This window comes from Myotis brandtii, unplaced genomic scaffold, assembly GCF_000412655.1.
Source record: "Myotis brandtii unplaced genomic scaffold, ASM41265v1 scaffold420, whole genome shotgun sequence".
Classification (NCBI taxonomy): Eukaryota; Metazoa; Chordata; class Mammalia; order Chiroptera; family Vespertilionidae; genus Myotis; species Myotis brandtii.
The window spans coordinates 1,378,864-1,398,918 of NW_005366109.1; the positions used below are offsets into that span (position 1 = coordinate 1,378,864).

Sequence of the window (20,055 nt, forward strand, 5' to 3'; positions counted from 1 at the left end):
CACTGCTGGGAAGCCTTCTCCTGACCAGAGGAAGTGATCCGCAGAGGTGACCCAGCCTGCTCTGCACCTCCCTCCGGCCCACAGGGATCTGGCATCTGCACACAGTGCAGAGTTTCACAGGGCAGGTCTTGAGCATCTTGGCCTGTTCCCCCTCTGTATCTCCCTGGAGGCTTCACCTCCAACAAACAAGCATTAACCTTGGAGTGACTTGCTCCTTTCACTCTCCAAAGGGACCTGACAGTTCACAGGTTAATGAACAGACAAACTCATTCTTCTGAGTGCCACAGGGGGAATGTACCACATTCTTACTGGAATTCAAAGGAAGAACCAGGAAAAATAACTAGATTAACTGATGACACTCTCCCAAATTATGAACTATCCACTCTGTAGGACAGGGCATATTAAACGCACAGATTTCAATTAGGAGATGACAGACCAGGCCAGGGTTCAGCAATATCCTCTCTCCACTGTGTAAAGCAACCTTCAAGTTAGATGATACAATTTTACTTCTGAGTTAATCGCTGTTCACTAATTCGGTAATTTCCTTATATTTCTCATCACTCCAAGTTAACTGTGTAACATAAATGCCGATTTTAAAAATTCTCATTAAGGAGACTAGATTTGGGGGTTTTATATCATGGGCTATTTTCCCTCCTGTTTCTTCAAGCCTGAATCTCACAGCGTTCCCTGTGCACCTCATTTGGCCATCTGTTCCTTGACACGAGCTGGTCACTCATCTTCATAACCAATAGAAATGCCATCTCCTGGACTGGCTGTTCAGCATGCCCACAGCCATTGCGGGAGACACTGTGCTTCCCGTGCGGAGCGCCAGGGCAACTGGTCCGTCACCAGAGCCCTCTGGTGAAGCAAAAAGCTGGCCCTGATCTATTTTCTTTGGCCCTCAAGGCAGACAGAAGGTGCTGAATTCCCTGGGTTTGGGTGGGTTCCTTTAAAAGAGATTCTAGATGGTGTGGGTAGAACAGATTGCATTGTTCTTTACTGTTAGCGGTGATACTGGGCTTTCTGGAAGGGAAGGGGTGTGTTAAGGCTGGCACCTGGGCCTGAATCTAATTTTGTCCATTTCCTTAAAACCACAGAAACACAACCAGCATAGCATTTTCAGCTGCTCGTGGTCGTGACAGCCTGAGTGCTGCTATCTGCAGCGTGGAGGGGATGGAGGGGATGTGGTTTGGTGCAATTTGATCAGACCACTCTCTTGCTCCCTAGGTCGAGCCTCCACCAGAGGAGAGACAGCTCTCCTAATACTGCGCAAGGCAGAGGAGCCTGGCAGCAACTAACAGGGCCTTTCCCCTTGGCAGTTCTCAAGGTTAACAGTCCCACTGACGAGGGGATGCGGTAATGATCCCCCTCCCTCTCCCTCTTTTTAAAACATGATATGGAACTAAGTTCTCCAAGTGTAGGTAATAGTCATTTTCCAAAATTTACCCTTGTGCAAATGTCAGGAATTGGAGAAAATATGCAACCTTCCTTTCCCTCGTTCCCTAATTATAAGAAACTGAAAATAAAAATTGTACTGGAATAAATTTCACAGCCTTAATGAAAGTGTTTGAGATAACAAACAAGATAATACATATGGCTGGAAAAGCACGAGAGATGCCTCCAGATAAAAAGTTCTATATAAATGAAGATAATGTTATCTCTGCTGCATAATCCTGAGGTCAAATTAGCAATTCACCACTGTATATTATACTTCTCGATTAGCCTGTTCTATGTAATGCTCATAACAAGTTTAATTATTCTAGTTCTACAATACTTTGTAAGTCTCCAAAAAATTACAGCATAATTTACAAAAACGGCATAAAGTCCCTATTCAAATACACATTTTAAAAAATGGTAACAAAGTCAAGAAACCATGCTCCTTTTCTCCAGCAAGGAGCTGCTGGCACAGGACTCTGTCCTTCACTGAAGAAGATCTGGACTAGGCTAGCAAATAGGCTTCAACTCATCCCCCAACTTCGCGACCGGCAAGGTGGCCTACAGCTCTACATTGCAAACTTCGAGGTCCTGTGCAGCTCAAGTGGAGGGGGGCCCTGATCCATGAACAGTGTCTCCAGGGGTGGGAGGTGGCACAGATTTTCTTAATGGGACTCACAATGGAGCCTCCCGAGGCAGAAGGGAAGTTATTACCTGAGATATTGAAAAGCCAAGGGATGGGGATGGGAAAGAGTCCTCTCTCACTTTTTTATTTTTCTTGAAAAACAAAGCAAAACTTGCTCTGGGTCATAACACTTAAACCAGAGAAGTAACTACCATAATTTTTTCTGTCACAAATTTTTGAATAAGAGGCAAAGTTAAAGATTAATTTTTTTCCTTTCAACACCATCTCTCCAATGCACAGTCAGACTCTGATTTAACCTGGTAATCGGGGCAGTGACAGCTCGTGACTTCATCTGTGTTCAGAGAGAGCGCTGCTGAAAAATCTAACAGCTTCCCTTTGTTCTCTTCAGGTCCTCAACAGCAGATCAGACAGTTGAAAGATAATTAAACCTTTAACAGTGCTCAGGAAGGCAGATATGCAACAGATTGGCCATTTCTTGTGAGGATGAATGCTGTCCACATGATCCCTGGTGTAACAGTCTGTTTCCAAAATTCTCCTCCTTTCCCTATGTTAGTTGTCTTCTAGTTACTGACAAAGACTGGGTCCTGAACATAGTTCAGAAAAGGATGTTTCAATGCAGAAGTTTCTAGGAGCTGTAATAGTGTGGGTGAAAACAGGCTCTGTCTTTTTTAATCAAATGAAATCTAAAACCTCCAAGGTTGGCACTCTAAAATTGAAAGGCACTATGGAGTTTTGAAGAATGTGCTTTAGAGTCTAACAGAGCCAGGTTTGTGGCCCAGCCCCATCATTTAATTCGCTGTGTCACTTTGGGGGAAATGCTTTAAACCTTTTTAAGCTTTCGTTTCTCTATAAAGTAAGGTCGGTAACAGAGACCTTATAGGATATTTAAATGAGGTAAGCATGTAACATGTCTAATTCAGGGCTTGGCAGAGTAGGATATCTTTAAATAGAAATTTAAAGAGTAGATCATTGGGTACAGAAGGTCTTTGTTTGAACTTTGAGAAAACTGGTTGTCTGGGCAAGAATTCTTAACTGTGGCTGCTAAAATGGTGCATCTGTAAGGAGGCAGGCCCAGGAGCAGACTTTAAGAACACAGGCAGGGCCTTGTCCTTGCTCTAGGGCCGTGGTTGGCAAACTGCAGCTCGAGAGCCACATACGGCTCTTTGGCCCCTTGAGTGTGGCTCTTCCACAAAATACCACAAAATACCACGTGCGGGTACGCACATACAGTGCGATTGAAACTTCGTGGCCCATGCGCAGAAGTCGATATTTTGTGGAAGAGCCACACTCAAGGGGCCAGAGAGCCGCATGTGGCTCGCGAGCCACAGTTTGCCGAGCCGCAGTTTGCCGACCACTGCTCTAGGGCATAACAGCGAAGGCAGTGAGGGCCACAGTAAGAAGATGACCTGGCTCTACAGTATTTCCCACTTCAAGGCCCCAATCTTTAGAAAAGCCTATTTACAATACCCTTGACCTGACTCAGCTATGCATGAGGAGGCAAGGCAAGAATCCTCTGCCCATATTTGGTCCAGCAACCCACACCCACAGAAGAGTTTCCTTTTTGTGTGAACCCTAGAAGTTTAACCCCTAGAGCAGGGGTCCTCAAACTTTTTAAACAGGGGGCCAGTTCACTGTCCCTCAGACCGTTGGAGGGCCGGACTATAGTTTAAAAAAAACTATGAACAAATTCCTATGCACACTGCACATATCTTATTTTGAAGTAAAAAAACAAAACGGGAACAAATATAATATTTGTATTTGCATGTGGCCCGCGGGCCGTAGTTTGAGGACCCCTGCCCTAGAATGCCAGGGAGCGCGATCGCGCTCCTCCTGCAGTGTCATTATTAGATGCTAGTAGTTCACTCTTTATTGACAGATGGCACCTAAGCGCAGAAAACAAATGTAGTAAAGGTTTCCTTAAGTTTTTGAATATGTAACTTTATTTACTTGCGATTCATAATTTTTTTCCTAAACTGCTGTAAAATCAGCAAATATGCCTTGGCAATTTTAGCATAGTTCCTAGGATATTGGTTGGCACTCAAAGGGTTAAGGAAAACAGGATTTCCTAACAGTGGACATCATAATACTGTGGCCTACAGGCATTTTGCTTTGGAGCTTTTACTGCATTCTCTGCTTGCTCTGGAAAGGTACAAATTCCTATTCTTAACCTATCTTTCCATCATTTCTTATCAGGATGCTACCAGGTTTAATTTCTAAGTCATAAACATTATAACTTTAACATCCTAAAGAAAACAGAAACAAACAGTAACTTGTACATTCCTACTTTAAACCCTTGATATTTATTCTCTAGTCTTTGATTCTGGTGGAGCACAAGCCTATGTGTAGCAGTTTCTACAACAAGATCAAATTGAATTCCGTAAGAAATATTTAAATGAGCTCTCATGGGATCAGCTAAAGCCAAAATCCATCAGAATTCTATTCTTTGGTAAACAAAGTTTTATTCTCAAAGTGAACTTCATATTCTTGGGTTAAACAAAGACTCTTGAGAAAACTAGAGTTAGCCTAAGACTTGTGCATGAGAAGGGATGCCTAACATTTTGGCTCTCTCTCTGAGGTGGCCACAGAGAACTCTAGGAAGAAAAACTGTTCTTAGCTGTGGCCAGATGCAGTGACGGAACTAAAACTTGAGCTATAGCATTTACTAGGGATTTGGGACCATGTGGGATTTGGATTCATCATTTCTAAAATTTCCACTGGACTTTTCTTCTCAAGGACATACTAAGAATGTACATAAATAATTCTCTAACCCAAAAGCAGGTAATATCTGTGGGTTTCCCCAGTATGAAATTTTCTTCTAGTTCTGGGTACAATGTTAGTGCTCTTATAATCAAACCACACTGGAGGGGAAGTGAATTCAGGTCTTGTTGCTAAGGCAGCGAGTGGAAAACAGTTTACTGCCAGAATGACAAAAAGCTTCTAGAAAAAGCATGTTGCAACAGAAAAGATTTGTTACTCTTAGAGAACCTTCCCTCTGGCTGATCTGTGGAGCTATAGATTCTCCTCTACTGACTTCAGCAAAGGCCCCAGCAGCGCTTGCTTATTTGGGAGAGGAAGAATTATTGAAAGGCTAAACACTGCGTCCCGAGTGAGCCTAAGCAGAGGCTACTGTCTCAGGGAGCAGTCCTGCCCGTGGGACCGCTAGCCCTGCAGAGGGAGCGATCACCTTCCACCACCTCTGCTATTCAACCTGAAGGGCAAATCAAATGAGAAGTCATCTTGTGTTTCAGAGAAAACCGATGCTATGCAGAATCAAGTATGCAGAGGGGTAAGATGGGCAAATAATTACTAACACATCAGAACCCAGTGTTTCCATAATAGATAGTCATTTCAACTTTAAAGATAAATATTTAAGTGCTGTTTTTTATTTGGAGAAAATAAATGAATTTTGAACAGTAGTAGGCTTTTTTCCCACCTCCAAGTGCATAGAACCTAAAACCTGCCATAAAAATATGCCTTAAACTTATGAAATTATATTTGGAGTTAATATCACAAAAGGATGTAATTATAATATTTACATAAATCATATGAAAATGATATAATATGTAAAATTTATGTAATTCATTCAAATTCTCTGCTTATATATTTAACCTTGTAGGTATATTGGGTAAGTCTGCTTTTAATCAAGATTTAATAAACACCTATAAGGTATAAGAAATTGTGTTAATCACTGGGAGGAATGGACCCAAAAGATAGAGGACATAAACCTACATCTAGAGAAGTTTACAGTGCAGTTTAGAAGGGAAGACTAAAATACCTTGGTATAGTGATGAGAAAGACAAAGGAGCTCTTACCTATTCACACATGGAGTCTAACCTTAAAACACCGCATTTAGCAACATGAACTTTAAAATTCCTCCCTGTATGGAGGGACCTAGAGATGATTATGCTACGTGAAATAAGCCAGTCAGAGAAAGACAAATACTACATGATCTCATCTATATGTGGAATCTAATGATCACAATAAACTGATGAATAAAATAGAACCAGAGGCATGGAAACATGGAACAGACTAATGAATCTCAGACAGAAAGGGGACAGGAAGGAGGGTGCGGGGAAAGATTAGCCAAAGAACTTATATGCATACTTGCATTGCCCATGAACACAGACATAGGGTGGTGAAGGCCTGGGGTACAGTGGGAACTGGGTGTTGGGAGGCAAGGGGGAAATAAAGGGGGGAGGGCAAATCTGTATACTTTCAACAATAAAGATTTTAAAAAATATAAAAAAAGCCCTCCCTGTAAACTATTCTTGCTTCAAAAACCAAACCAAAACAAACGTGGCTAAAAGAGAAATACCACCCCCACACACTAATGATCACCGACTCAGCCAGCAAATATTAAATGTTAACCGAGCACTTACTGTGTGCCAGCTACTGTTGCTGGATGTTAGGATATGGGATGAATAATAAAGAGAAAATATCTTCCCTATGATATTTACCTTTCAGGTCAAGAAATGACAACAAATTAAAAAGCAAATAACTACCCAGTGGATGGTAGGTGATCTGTTTAGCACAGAACTTTATAGACCATCTTGCTAAATTGGAAAGATAAGCAGTTATGAAACTTCTCTCTGCAGGAATAAAAGAGGGTCAAATGGGAGTGCACAACTAGCTGCCTGAGAACATGGACACAGTGTAAATGAGTCTGAGGTGTAGACACAGTGCACCTATTAGAGATATTTAACAGGATATAGGCAAAAAGCTAATTAAGTAGGCTTCTTAGGATCTGGAAAGAGGAACTCATTTGAATTTCATGGAAAGAAATATTTATTTAATGGTTTAGTTTTCTTTTTATCTTTGCTTTTTTTCAGATTGTAATTTTCAAGGGATTATAGAGAGACAAAATGGTAAGTGGAAGATATAAAATAAAAAATGAATAGTAGAGAGAGGGATGGAGAGAAGGACAGAAAAAGAGGTGCGATAAAGGTAGGGGTGGAGGGGAGAGGGGGGGAGAGAGAGAAAGAGCATGGATATGAATAACCCAATCCCTTCCCTATCTCTGTTATGTGCTAATGTGAACAAATCCCCATGTGGGAATACTGTTAACCAATTTTATTACTCAATAAAACATTTTAAACCAACACAAAGTATATTTTAAGAAATAGAACTAAATTACCAAAAGTTCAACATTTGCATTTTTTCATTAACTTTTCCCCTAGCCTTAGATGCTAGGGGAGGGAGAAAAAATTTCACTAGTTTTATCTTTAAAATGGCTGCATTATCTTTTTCAGTTTATCCAATAAGCTGTGCATTTCCACGAATGTAGACAAATAAGCCTAGTGGAATTGTGCACCAGAGAAAAAGCAGAAGAAAATTAAATTAGTTAGTTTTCCTTTGAATCTGTAAGAACTCATTTGGTGAATATGACCTATAACAAGCCTGCCTTAGGAACATGATGGGTAAGGAAAGTTTCTCTCTCTCTTTCTTTTTTTTAACCTAAGATTAGGGTGGATATATGGTATTAATTTATTGTAACAAAAATTTAAGAACTTGGAGTAAAAGATTAAACAGAGAAGAAAGGCAAATAGAAGGAGAAAAAATTTGCCTCTTCTCAAAGAAAAATCTAAGAATCCAAGAATGCAAACATTTGACACACTGAGAAATAAGACAGGAATTGCCCAAGACAGTCAGAATAATAGAAGTGAAAACTGAGCACCAAAGTCAAGAGAGTAATAGAGAAGAGGGAGTAAGGAAATCACAAATCTTCACTCCAGATCCCGGAGAAACTAGCACTGGAATTAAAATAAACACTATCATCTTCTGAACACATCCCACGTGCTGGCCTTGGCATGCATTCTTTCCTTTCATGGCAACCCATTACCCACACACCCATGCAATCAGGCTACAGACTGATCTCAAAGCTCCAGAGAACATCCATCCCTGAAAAGCTTCTGTATTCTTAACACATTATGTGGTGCAGGCAACAATAGCTCCTCAGAGAAATAACTAAAATATATTTTGGGAAAACAAGCCCAACCCATAAAAGTCCCACACTTGCCATCTACTATCCCCAAACTGCTTCAATGCTCACAAAGAAATTCAGAGACCCTTCTTTGCCTTTGGGAAATTCTGGACCTTCACCTACAGAATGGATCAGAAAAAAAAAATCTAGAGATTTACTTAGCACATAATTCAAGCATCAGTATAACTATGTACAAAGCAACCAACCAGAGGCAGAGTTGTCAAAGTAAATAGAAATAGTACTACAAAAACTTGAGAGGAGTATTTTTGTCTTGGGTGCCAAACTGGATATGCATAATGTACTATCTCAGGGACTGTGAAAGCTGGAAGCCCATGGCTAATCTCACTGGAGAAGTCTGTCCTCCAGGTTCCAATAGCATGAAGGATTACTAATTTCAGCATTAGTGCTATAAGAGATTTTGCTGCTAAAATCTGTCAATGTGTTAGAACTTTAACACAAGAAAAACAGAAAAGAGAACACAAGATGCTCCAAGTGGCACTATTAGGTCGTCTGCAGAGTCTGCAGCTTATAAAAGGACTGAGCAGACATGGGACAGTTTCAAACCTCACAGTCTGCCCAAGACACCTCCCATATTCACACCTTCTGTGTTAGGAGTCCTATGCACTGTTGAAGTTTAATTTTGAAGCCTCTCCCGATCCATATTTCTGGATTAGCAATAAGGTTGGGAGATACAGTAGTTGGCAAGAATTTTTTTCCCTTCCCAAAGCTTCTTGAGAGTTCAACCATTCATGACCTAGACTTTACTGGTACAGCATTAGTGCTAAGCCAGTGATCAGAAAGGAAATGTCAATCCTTACACTTGTTTCAGAAATTCACGGAAAGAAAAACATATGAGATGAATGCACATAAAGTAAAATGTGGATTTTGTAAGAGAGGATTTATTTTTTAATAAACAAGAAGATTCTATGATATTGCTAATAGTCACTGCTACTGCTGTGGTGTTTGGACTCCTCATTAAAATAAAACAGACTGTGGAACCTCAGAGGGAAGAGGGGGGAGGAGATAAACCAAAAACCTTGTATGCATATATGCATAACCCATGGATACAGACAATAGGATGGTGAAGGCCTGGGGCGGGGAGCGGGCCACAGGCTAGAAACGGTCAATGGGGGGAAAAGGGGGGCATATGTAATATTTTCAACAATAAAGATTTTAAAAAGAAAAAAATAACTGGCTTGAGGAAACTCCATACTGTTTTCCATAATGGCTGCATAAGTCTGCATTCCCACCAGCAGTTCACAAGGGTTCCTTTTGCTCCACTTCCTCAATGGCACTTGTCATTTGTTGATTTATTGATGATAGCAAATCTGACAGGTGTGAGGTGATACCTCATTGTTGTTTTAGTTTGCATCTCTCTGATGATTAGTGACTTAGAGCATTTTTTCATATGTCTCTTGGCCATCTGTATGTCCACTTTGGAGAAGTGTCTATTTAGATCCTTTACCCTATATGCACCCCTATATTCATAGCAGCACAATTTACAATGGCTAAGATCTGAAAACAACCCAACTGCCCATTAGTAGATGAGTGGATAGAAAAGCTGTGGTACATTTATACCCTGGAATACTACACAGCTGTAAAAAAGATGGATCTCTTACCCTTTGAGACAGCATGGAGGGACCTGGACATTATTATGCTAAGTGAAGTAAGTCAGTCAGAGAAAGATGAGTATCATATGATCTCACTCATATGTGGAATCTAAAGAACAAAAGAAACTGATACACAAAATAGATCCAAAGACATGGAAGCATAGGACTGTTGAATCTCAGAGGGAAGGTAGGGATGGGTGGGTTAGTGGGAAGAGATTAACCAAAGAACTTGTATGCATATATGCATAACCTATGGACACAGACAATAGTGTGGTGAAGGCCTGGGGCAGGGGGTGGGTGCAGGCTAGAAGGGGTCAATGGGGGAAAAGGGGGACATCAATACTTTTTATTTCAACAATAAAAAGTAAATAAATAAAACTGGCTTGACTATTTCTTTTTCTTCTTTTACATTTTAAAAATACAGTTTTACACATACATAGTTTAAAAAGTCAAATAGCCTATAGGGTTTATTATAAAAGCTACCCCCCCTCCACAATTCATTTCCTCCCCTCCCCTCAGGCAACCATTTTTACCTGTTTTATTGAGTTATTTTAGGATTTATCAAACATCTCTAACTACTATGCTTTTAATGCTACTTCTTGATTTTTCAGTTTTAGGCTTTATCTACAAGTATTTAGGTCTCCCCTTTTCACATGCATCCCTTTCCATCCCCCCAATTTAGATTATATTGTAATTGGTTGAATCACTATTCAGCGTTGACATGATTTTGTAAACATGATCATAACTAATATATGGAGTATTTTCCTTTCCTACCCAATTATTTTCCCTACTAGAGTTAAAAAATTATCTTGATTTTTGGTTTTGCTTAGCTTTGTATGTATTCAACACTAATTTTCCTCCTCTCTTTAAACTCTCCCTTACTTGAACTAAAGATCCTCTCAAAACATTCTTACACATCAGGTATTTCTAACAATTTCTTCTTGAAAAAGTCTTCTCAGGCCTCTTGGCCACTTTCATTCAAGTCTGATTGCCCCCTAAATCTTAAACTGTCAACCTGGATCTGCCTTCACCATCATTCTAGGGATTCCTTTCATCTCTCTCCCATTCTCTACTACCCCTATCCTGTTTCTCACGTTGTCTCCTTTCTTGGTCTACTCCCTCATTTTTCTGGAGAGCATCTCCCAATAGCTTTTCCCAATGGAATTTGGAAGGTAAAAATTTTAAGGTTTTGTTTGTCTGAACATATCTTTGGTCTACGTCCATATTTGATTGGTAGTTTGGCTAGGTATGGAATTTTAAGTTATAAATAGTTTTTCTTCAGAACTTTTAAGGTCTTATTTGATTGCCTGTCAAGCTGCTAGTTTTGCCAGAAGTCATTATGATACATGACCTGGCTTCTCTCTTCTTCCTCTTCTTCCTCTTCTTTTTTAAACAAAACATGTCCTGCTCTGAAAGCATATACGTTTTCTTAACATCCCTGGTATTCTGAAATTTCATGATGATGTGCCCTTGTGTGGGTTTATTTTCTCAGTGGGTTGGGCACTCAGAAGACCCTTGCAATCTGGAAACCCATGTCCTTCAGTTTTGGTAAATTTTCTTGAATTATTGTTATGAACTTCTTCCTCTGGATTTTTCTAATCTCTCCTTATGAAACTCTTAGTTTTGAATTGGTTCTCCTTATCTTCATCTGCACTTTTATAATTTTCCACCTTTTTGTCATTTTGTTCTACTTTCTGAGAGTTACTCCACTTTATCATCTGTGCTACCAAGTTTTTCATTTCTGTTTTAATATTTTTACATTTCCAACTATCCTTCTTGTTCTCCAAATGTTCCTTTTTATGGCATCTTCTTCTTGGTCTAAGATTGCCATATTTACTCTAATCTCTCTGAAGATAGTTATTATTATTATTTCATCTCCCCATGTAGTTTATTTTTTTCCTGTTTGTTTCTTATTAGTTTCTGTAGATGTCTGGTTGTCAAGTTTTCCAGGAAGGAACCTAGATATACCATAGGAAATTGTGAAAATATAGTTGCCTGAATGGGTCAGCTGTCAGAAAAAACCCCCACTTTCAGATTCTTTAGCTCTTGGCTGGTCAGATTGCCTAGGAAGATGTTTCTAATCCACTGCATGGAAGATACGGGCATGACTACCAGAGTTTCAGAAGTGAAGTGGTGAAACAGGGCAGGGGTATTTGTCTGTGTGTGTATGAGGAGCGGTGAGGAGCGAGGTGTTACTGAGAGGTGGGGGTCTCAGCACATGACCACTTAATCTTCCTATAGTATAACCTTTCTCAACTGTGCATGGTATCTTTCCAGGTTTAGAGACCCTCGTTTTACCTTCATCAATGCATAAACTTCCAAAGTCAGACAGAGAAAGACAAATACTTTAGAAACCACCACATGTGTTTTCTAAAAAAAGCATAACTCATCAAAACAGAACAGAATGGTGATTGCCAGGAGCTGGGAGGTGGGGTCAGAGAAAAGAGGAGATGTTGGTTAACAGGAACAAACTTTTGAAGACAGAGAAGGAAGTTATAAGATGAATAAGTTCTGGAAATCTGATGTACAGCATGGTGGCTTCAGTTAACAAAGCTGTATTATATACTTAAAACTTACTAAGAAAATAGACCTTAAATGTTCTCACCACACATACATAAAAAAGGTACTATGTGAGATGATAGAAGTGCTAACTAATAATCCTACTATCGTACTCAATTGACAATATAGAGATGCATCATGTCACACATCATCATGTTAAACTTACACATTATATGTCAATATATCTCAATAAAGCTGGTGGAAAAATAGAGTAAATTTCCAGTTTTCCATCAGAGTGGCAGAGAAGTAGTCAAAGGTCTGTGAAGTGGGGAAGAGAATATAGAGCTCTTCAATGTTTCATAAACACAATTACCAATCCTCCTCATTTCAGCCTTTTCCTACCACCTCATGCACTGCAGCTTCTAAGGTGCCTGGCACCTCTAATTCCTAAGCCTTTGCAGACTCAGTGGCTTAGGATTCCGTTTTCTTGAGCCTGTTAAATCAATTATCACTTGTTTATCTGCTTTGTAGCTTCCTCTCTTGTGTTTTTACCTCCTCTTCCCATTTTCTTTATCCTTGTAGGTTAATACCTAAAACAAATCCCTTTACTGTCATTTTAGTGGGGTTTTGTTCTGAAGGGCCTGAGACTCGTGTATTCACTCTGCCATCATTATCTGAAAGCTTAACTATTTTTCACAAGAGTATGTCCATGCCTGTGGTTATTCCTATAGGGATAAAGGTTCAATCAAGGATCTTTTCTGGACTAACTCAGGAGTCTGAGACCTTAGGTCTTCCAATCTGCTATGGCCACAGTGTATAACCTCTAAAATTGTCTGCTCCTTAGGACAATGACACAGGAGATAATAACAATTCCTCCTCATTTCCTTCACTGCCTTCAGCCTGAGGGCTACAACTCTTTATTCCTTCCTGCCTTGAAATAACATTTTCATCGTGTTGCTGCTCCTTCATTCTCTTCCTTGTCCCATCCCTTCTACCAGGTCTTCAGTTGTCCCAGATTAGTTATTTAATCTTCTGAACTGGTTTTTCACTAAATGTCCAAACAAGGATATGTTCAGATAGTAAACCATTCATAAATTATCACCACTCTGCAGAAAGATTCAAATCATGGAGTGATTTTGTTAGCCATAGTCTCCCTCTCTCTAAAAGAAAGGGATGTCTCTCTGTATGTGTGTGTGATAATTCCCAATGAGTAGAAATGAAATAATTCAGCTCATCCTCACACTGAAACAGCTGCAGACACAGAACTGGCTACTCTGTTTACCTTGATCACTGTAGAAAAACACCATCTCCTCCCCTTCCCACTCTCTCCAGAACAATCACTGTAGCTCCACATGCAGATGCGGTGATTTAGACTCTGGAGCAGAGACAGGCTTGTCTGGTGTTCTTCCTGCACATTTGCACGGCACCCTTCCTTTGCTGCTGTTGGCAGGACCCAGTTGGTTCAGATAACAGCTGTTGCAGGAGACCTAACAGATTCAGCTGGGAGTCGCCTGGAGGCCTCTTAATGCCTTAGCTCAGCCAGCTGTCTCTAAGCAGAGCCTTGGGAAGCAAGTGCCAAAGTAGGAGAAAGTACATACTGTACATCCTCTGCAATCCTTGGAGCTACTGCAGCAGCAGTAAAGGACGAAGGGAGGATGAGCGTCGAAATACTTCATAGATATGGGGAGCAGGGCACCCAGGGTTCTAAATCAGACAAGTGGAGAGCAAGATGCAGGTGGAATGGGAGAAAACTTTCAAAAAGGGTCCATTCAATTTCACTGCTTATTCAGGGAGAAAAAGGAAACTCTCAAGTTGTTTGTTTTCTTCCAGTGAGTCAGACAGGATCTGAAGACAATAGGAAATGATTTCCAACTGATTGTGAACTTTTTGCTAAGCTAAGGAAAGTTATGCACACAGGATGACCAACCATCCAGGTTTGCCAGGGAACGAGCAGGTGTTAATGAAAGTCTGGCAGCCCAGGAAACTGTTCAGTCTCGGGCAAACCAGGAGAGATGTTTACCCTTCACCACCATCAGCTATTTCTCTTTCTGGGGCTCAAGTGAAGCTGGGCTGCATTCACATTCTGCTCAGTACCTTCCTACTGTCCAGGGCTGCTCCTGCCACACACTCCTCAGCCTGTATCATGCACAGTCTAACAGACAAGGGGATTAAAAAGGCCATTCTGGGCTTGACTCAGTGGGAAACGAACTGTCATTCAGAGTTCTCCTAGCTTCCTTTCTGGAGTCCCTGTCAGAAGCACAAGCCTTCCAGCCCACACAGTTGAGTCAAAGTGATCATGGCAGAAACTGAAAACAGGGCTCGTCTCAGTGCCTGGAGAAGCAGTGCATCCCTCAATAACTTTAAAATGCCGAACCCTGAAAAGAAGAAAGCCAAAGAAAACTCAATTATGCAGAGGCGGGTAATTCTGTGCATGGATTACTCAGGCTTTTTTTCTCTGCTCTCTTCTCCCTCTGGCACCAGTCCTTAGGCCCTTTCACTGCTCATTAGCAGGGAGGAGGAGGAAGGAAAGGAAGGGAAAGTCGAATGAGCCAATTTTTCTATTTATGAGCAGATTTCCTAGGGAGGGTGTTCAAACTATTGGCTCAAGAGGTTCTTCAGCGGGGAGAAAGGACTGGGAATTGGGGGTTGTAGAATACTACCTGTTGATTTTAATCATTTGGTCTCTCTTAATCCCCAAATAAAACGAATTCCTGGTCCTCTATTTTTATTGACAAGCTAGCAAACTATAAATGTTAGACAAAGAATAAAACCACACAAGATCCCATCTTTTAAAAACAGCCCTTTGACAAACAGCAGAGACAATTGGTAATGCTGGCAATTTTCAAAAAAATATAATCGGATAATATATTATGCTTTAGAAATTTTATAGTAAAATTACAGACATCCCTCCAGTTTAGACTAAGTGTGATATACCAATTTGAGAAAGATATCAGAAAGAGCAAGTCAGTTTTGGTTTATTCACTTAATTTCTCAAAGCCTCAAATTTCCTCACTGGGGGAAGGGGGGTGTTAAATAATACACGTGGTTAAGCAGTCAGTACTTGACCAGGCACATAGTAAGTGCTCAGTAATTGGTAGCTAACATATAATTGGCACTCAAAAATGTTAAATCAATATATTTAACATGATTAATTTGGCAGATTTTTATTGAGTAATTACTATATACTGAGTACTGGTAGGTACTAGGTATGAAAACAAATAGAGTTAATCAATTCCTAAAAGGTCCATTGTTTTAATGCAGACAGATAACCACAATATCCTATATAATAAAACCCTAATATGCAAATCACCGCATGGCGGAACAACAGGTCGCCATGACGTGCACTGACCACCCGGGGGCAGACGCTCAATGCAGAAGCTGCCCCCTAGTGGTCAGTGCGCTTCCACAGGGGGAACGCTGCTCAGCCAGAAGCTGGGCTCATGGCTGTCGAGAGCAGCAGTGGTGGCGGGAGCCTCTCCAGCCTCCGTGGCAGTGCTAAGGACCCCTCGGGGGATGTCTGCCTGCCGGCTTAGGCCCACTCCCTGGGCAGGTGGACATCCCCCGAGGGGTCCAGAACTGTGAGAGGGCACAGGCCAGGCTGAGGGACACCACCCCCCACCCAGGGCACAAATGTCATGCACCAGGCCTCTAGTATATCAATAAATGTTGTTATACAAATTCTACAAAAAAATAGCACAGTAACACAAAGGAATGGCACCCAATCCAGACTGGGAAGAGCAGAGAGGGCTTCCCCAATATGATCTCTGAGTACTGAAGGATGAGTGTGGGGATATGCCAGAAAAAAAAGTGTGGGGCCCTGGCCTGAGCAGTGGTTACAGTGTCAGCCCGAGCGCTGAAGGGTTGCAGGTTAGATCCCCACCCCAGACAGGGCACATGCAGGAGGCATCCAATCCATGTGTCTCTCTCACAGCGCTCTCTCTCTCTCTCTTTCTCTCCTTCCCCCCTCCCTCATCTTCTTCCCTCCCTTCCACTCTCTCTAAAAATCAATGGAATAAATGTCCTCAGGTGACAAAAAGTGTGAGTGCAGGGAAAACCCAGATGGAAGAGTAGCATGTACAAAGTCTAGGAATGCGACACGCTCCAAGGCTGGGGAAATGTGGGCAGTGCAGTGGGAAAGGGCTGAGGGAAAATAAAATTGGAAGCACGGGGCAAGGCTATGAGGATAAGAACAGGATGATGACTAGGGAAACTGTAGACAAGAGAGGGGTCTGGTTTATTCATTAGTAAGTGGATTTGAGCATGTTTTAATGCTGCAGGGGAAAGCTGTGATAGAGGTAGATGTTGCTATTTCCTATCAGTGCAAGAGTGGAGTAGGCTCTGACTTAAGGTTTCCCTTTTCCGTTATAATGAGTCAGGGTCTCCTTGGTTGCCTCCATTCACCTGTTCAAGTGTTGAGTGGGACTGGACCAGTTTCTCAACCCTGGCTGCCATCAGAATCACCTGAGGAGCTTAAGAAATATGGATCCCAACGTTAGAGATTCTAATTTAATTGGAATGAGGCAGAGATTCTAATGTACAGCTATGGGTGTGAACCAATAGTCTAAATCATAATAAATACCTATAGTCACGCATCAATAAAAACACCTATTTCAAAAGCAAAGATTAATTCCTCTGAGGTAATGCTCCTCTGGATTACTGGACTGCTGCTCCTCTTTGTCAGTATACTGCCACTTATTTTTCAGGATCCATGACTAGTTACTTATATCATATGCCCTATGTTTGAATCACAGGTCACTGTTCTATGTACGTCAGGTGTCTATGACTTCCTCGGGTCGTGTCTGCTCCTGGGCACACCCTTCTCTCCTTACTCCCTTACTGAGCCCTTACCTCCCCTGTAAAGCCCAGCTCCAATGGCATGCACTTTATGTAGTGTCCACAAGTACTGATTTATCACAGAAGCAGCAATTTCTCCCTCATCAGTGCTCACATCACTTCTGCTATAGGGTATCTCACGCTGCATCACAGTTAAGTGGGCACTTCTGGGCTTCTCCTACTGAACTCTGCTCTTCTGAAAACAAAGACCTTTCCTTGTTCATTTTCCTTTTTCAACGCCTCCAGAACAGGGCCAGTAGAGTCACCAAATGCTCTCAGATGTTTGCCAAATGAATGAATCAAAGTGGATAAACAAAAGGTAATCATTATAATAACTGCAGTTAAAAACTGAGAGTTTTAAGATTGTTAAAATTAACCAAAGCAAGTCATATTTATATAAAATTACTTCCTAGAGAAGTATAAATTACTTCCAAAGAACAAAGGCCAAAGAACTTTCCATGGTGTTATACAGAATATGAAACTAGATGCCTATGTCTTGATGTGTATACAAGTCCCAATGAGATAACATTTCTGTTTTCAAAACTTCTTTTTAGAAGGCAGTCACAGACTGGTGAAACAGGCACAGTTGCAGGAATGAGGAGGCAGGATTTGAGTACAGCAGGAGAAAGGAAAACCACCAGTAAGATTTCTAAATGACAACTGTCAGCAGAGTTAAGAATTGCTTACAAATACGATAGAATTAAATAACCAGGTATGATGGCAGAGTTGCTCAAATATCATCACAGAGGAGAGATAAAAATTCCTGTCCTGAAAGATGATGATATTGAGATCTATCCTTCACTCACCACGGGAGTGTCAGGAATAGCAGAGAGCAGCCCAGAAATGACAGGACTGAATGACTTAAGAGGAGAAAATGAAAGTAAAATTAAAAACATCAAAACTATCCTGACTATTGCTATGAGAAGGTAGCTATTGCTACTTTTACGGGATTCATCAACATCTACTTTTTAAAAAGTTACTCTAATGTTGAAAAATCTGTGTGTAATACACACTCTCCAATTCTATTGACAGGATTATGCTTATCATTAATACACTGGGCAAATATAAGTGGGAAAACAGAAAAGGAGGAGATAAAATTATTTATGTAATCAGAGAAGCACAAAGAGAAGAATATAAAATGGCCTTAGAGGTATTTTACTAGGAGTAATGGGAAGAAAGGAAGAAAATGGTGAAATTAGGTTGCATATCAGACATTCTCTCAGCATGGTTTCTACAGCAGTGTGAAAGCATCTTCTGGGAAAAAAATATGCCAGTTTTAATGCCCTCTTAGTAAAATGACCAGGTTTCTATAAACTATTAGGCAGCAATTAAAACCTCAGGGGCGCTGCCACTCCTTCCTCAGGGCTGCTGCTTGCAGCACAGCTGTCGCCGGGAACCGGCCGTGAGCCCTGGCACTCTGGGGTTACACTGGCCAGGTAAAAGATGGAAGGCCCATCACTCAAATCATTTAAAATTGGACACAACATTAGAGAAAATGCAATGGAGCTGAGAAGGATGAACTAGAGAACCTAATGTAGCATTAAAAAAAGAAGTCACATTCATTGGTGCCAAGGGACATTTGGAGGACACTGTGTTTAAATTTTGGACTCACTTTGCAGGAATGAGTGTTAACTGTCCTTGACTCTGCACACAGGAACTCCCTCCTAAAAATATTAAGAAAAGCATCGACAACCTGACAGGGAACAGTTTAAATCTTCAGCTCACAAAATGATTTCCTTTCTTCCTTCTTTGGTTCAGTGATGATGATGTCATCATGCATCTGTGGTTTGTTATTTTTACATGGACACAAAAGCAGACAGAAAATATATTAAAGTGATGTGCAATTTTCCATGCAAATGATTTCAGACTAATAAGAGTTGTGCTTTATGATTAAGTGGAAATTGGTTATTTGCTTTAAATATTTATGATAAAATGTTTAGAATTAACATCGAAGCTATTCAGTCCATGAGATAAAAAAACTTTGCAATATTCCTTGGCTGACCTTGGCAGCTAATGTGATAGGGTACATATGTTACCTTCCCTGTGGAAGGACTTTATGGAATAAACCACACCCACAAATAGCAGTTAGAATGGTTTTGTGCCCAATTCTCCTACCACATCTAGGTAACCTAGAGCAAATCCTTCAACCTTACTCTGTTTCAGTTCTTCTAACAGTATAAGATAAAAACATTGACATACTAATATCATAGACAGAAGAAAAACTAAGCCATATAGGTTGATGAATAAGACAAGGTCCTGTGGATCTTGAGAGGTGATGAATTCTCTCTGCTCTAAGACTTCTGCCTGAGATTCCTCAAAATCATTCAGTAAGGTACCAGTTTTGTGTAAATAAATCAAGCCATAGGAAAATGTAATCCTATGACAACAGAAATTCCGAAGTACCTGAGAGAGACTGAGCAATCCAGCCTCCACGGGTATTTTCAGGACTATGCTAAACTGTAACACTAATAACATCAAGGCTAATGTTGAATGCCTCATAATGCTAACATTATAATTATGGCAAAGAAAAAAATTCAGTTAACATTTATTGAGCACGGAGTCTGTGCCAGGCACTATACTAAGCTCTTTACCCATTTTATCTCATCAAATCCTCATAACTTATGAGGTCAATACTATCACTATCCCCATTTTAGAGATGAGTAAACTGAGGCACATTCATAGTGTTCAGCTAACTTGCTCATGCTCACAAGCTGAGAAGTAAAGAGCTATGCTTTGAGTCAGGCTTAACATCAAGGCTATGTTTCAATCCATTATGAGTGCTTTGCCAGGCAGCATAGAATGGCAATGGCTGTTGAGTCATAGTTTCCTGTTGTTTTTTAACTTAAACTTGCATTTGTCCCTAAGGCCCTGCCCATGGACCTGGGAGCTAATCTGCATATCTCTGAGAACTGAACTAAAACAAGTAAAATATCCGACACACTTATAATCATGCTATATGTACTAGCAAGAGGAATAGGCTACTACAACTGATAATACAATCCCTAAGGCTAAGTCCAACTGCAAGTAACATTTTTATGTGCTCCTTAGTGAAT

The 20,055-nt window shown here is 40.7% G+C and overlaps 1 protein-coding gene across 3 annotated transcripts in view; it reads right to left on the reverse strand.

Annotated features, from left to right (window-relative positions):
• BTBD9 (BTB (POZ) domain containing 9) overlaps positions 1-20,055 on the reverse strand; it is a 433,633-nt gene that overhangs the window by 145,444 nt on the left and 268,134 nt on the right. The window lies entirely within an intron of this gene.